Here is a 3,004-nt window from a genome sequence, read left to right on the forward strand (position 1 = left end):
ATAATGTACAAAATTTTTGAAGTATTCAGTGGTTTATATTGCTGTTACCCTTTACTTCAGCCTGCATTTCTGGACTTTCTGTTTCAAAAGGGAAAAAAGGATCATCAGCTAAAAAGCTTGATGTAAATTCATATGTAGGGACTTTTCTTTTATAGACTATGCCATTGAGGACAACTTGGAAACTCCTTAGTATGCAGATTTCATACATACAAGATACACTGTAATAACTCCTTTGGGTATGTAAATAATATTTTCTATTAACTGAATTCTACTACGTGGTGAGAATTAAGTATAAAAGCAATGTGTCTGTGGTCACAGGAATCTGTTCTCTTTTTAACATTGTGGCAAGGAAGCAATATAAAGTTAAATTCATTATAGCCTGTCTCTTGGGAATTCTGTTTTTGGCCCGCATACTCAATGCAATGTTTTGTTATTGCAAAATCCATTTTAACCCACCAAGTACATCGTAACTAATTTTCTTTTTGTAGTTATTACAGGGTAATAATAAGGTAATGTGGTGTAGTGGTGTGATATCATACTGAATGTGGAACCACCAGAATGAAAAATCCATACTTCTGTTCTGAACTTTCCCAAGTTCTCACATTTGGAGGCCGGCCCAGTGATGAGTAGCACTGTTGTGCTAGGGACAAGAAAGAGAATGAAACCAAAAGAGTCTCTGCACAGCTTTGAAGTGAAAAATGTGGCCAATGTTGTGGCCAGACAGCTACCTATGTACCAGAGGAATGGAGAGAGCAATTAAGTCCAAATTTTATAAGGGTTTCATTAGATGGGCTAACAGAAAGTTGTGTTCATCTATGGGCCTTTTAATGTGAATAGTTTAGCCTGTTACAAAGATAAGGATCATTTGCAAGATGTAGATCCAGATCTGACTTCAGATTTTGAAGACTTCCAAAATTTGTGGTTTTCACTTCACAGCTATCTCCCATTTAAACTTTTTAGGATCACTTCTCATTTTAGAGCTTAAATAAATGAAGCAAAATCATTCCTAGTGTATCACCATTGGCCTAATGCATTTATTTTAATATAAATGTTGTATCACATTATATATGTAATTTAAAATTTGAATCAATATAATTAATACATTTGTTGATAAAGTCATTAGCACTACACAGTTGCAACCTTCTAGTACAATGTTACTGAAGGAAAGGGAGAGAGGGTAACCCACCAGTAGTAAATAAAGGCATGCATGTGTCGACCTTCAAATCAAACTATCAGGAGAGACATTGACAGAATCTTCGCTCTTCCCCATAAAATTTCACTTGGGAATTTCTGCCACAATTGTGGCAGAAAAATGTGGTTGAACTAGAGCACATCAGAAAGTGGTGATTAGTGCCGTATAAGAGCTTGCTAAGTTCAATTTGGGGTTTAAAATAGAGGACAGCCATGATATCGAGAGACACATGAGAGGTATGCACAGGAGAGATAATACAAAGAACAAAAGTAACTCCAACCACTGCCATTTCCAGCACTTTGCTTCTCCCTCACATCATCTCCCACTCCTTGTCCTCAATCAGACTCTATTCCTCTATGTTATCACTATCTACTACCCACTGTCTCCTCTCCTTTGACTATCCTCTCTGGTTTTGACAATGCCTCTCCCTCTCTCTTCTCACAATTTCCTTCTCTTCATCCGTGGTGACTTCAACTTTCACCCTGATGTCCAGTCCCACTCTTTATCCTCTTGCCTCATTACCGTCATTTCCTCAGTTGATCTTCAATCCTGGATTAGCTCCCTCTCTCAGGAAAATTGCCATTCCTTCATGGGTGGCATGTGAATTGCCTGTTGGGGAAGGCTAGCCCCCAGCCCCTCCCCTTCTACCCAGGGCCTCACCCCTCCCCACCCTGCTGGAGCCTAGAGTACCCTCACTGGAGCCATCATGCCCCCCATCAGTCCCAGGCTGCCCCAGGGCCCCCAGGCACAGACACCCCCAGCACCGGAGCGCCAGGTAGGTCGTGTGACCCCAGCCACCCCCAGCACTGGGCCCGTCCCTTGTCCCAGCTGCAGGCCAGCCTGCCCCAGCCAGAGCCTCAGCAGAACAGTGGGGAAGCAGGCAGGAGGTGGCCTGGGGGTGAAGTATGGGTGAGACCACCCTGTGCTGTTTGCGGAAGCTCATCCTCCCTTGGCCTGCAATACCCACCACCCATGCATTCCTCCAACCTCATCCTTATTGAGTACTGTTTTAAACCTGCTGCCTTGTTCTTGATCCTTCTGCTCTTGTTCTTTCTACCTACCATTTCATCTCCTTTAACTCAATCTGCTTACCCCCGCCCACTCCCCATCAATACACCTGCCCCTTCTGTAATCTCCAACCTATCAATACCCCTAATTTATACATGACTCTCAGCCCCTTTCTCCTTGCTCTCAACTTCCACCTCTCTGATTCAGATGTTGGTTCCTTCTACTCTACACTGTCCTCCACCCATAATGCCTTTGCTTTGCTTTTCCACCAAAATGTTTATGATTCTAGTCCTCCACTTTGGCATTCACCCAGCATCTGATTCCTTGGCTCCAGCTTTCAGGCTACACTGCATACTTCTGAGGAAAATCCCATAACCATGCAGAAGGGGAGGGAAATAGAAAAATAGGAACAAGATCTTCCCTCCCTGCTATTCCTGTTTTCTTCCATCTTCCTATTATTTTTCCTTATTTTGACCATTGTCCTTTCACCTCCTCTTCTCATCTTTTCTCCAGCAGGATCATTCTTGGTTAAGGTGTTCTTAGAAATTAGAATAAAAATTAAAAGCTTCTTAGCTCTAGTTCATGAACACCAGTTCTCCAGTCTGTTGAGTCCACCCATACAGAAACATGCAGTCACCACCTACTATATTAAAAAATTAGATGGTGGGGGAGAAAACATTAGTAAACATTTATAAATAGTTCTAATTTCCAATTATGTTTTTCTATTAATCTTGAAGCATTTACACAGCATTATTTCAGATTTAATTTTTTCTAACAATTAAGATGGGTTTTCTTTAATTGATT

This window comes from Lepidochelys olivacea (genome assembly GCF_965140295.1).
Source record: "Lepidochelys olivacea isolate rLepOli2 genome assembly, chromosome: 3".
Classification (NCBI taxonomy): domain Eukaryota; kingdom Metazoa; phylum Chordata; order Testudines; family Cheloniidae; genus Lepidochelys; species Lepidochelys olivacea.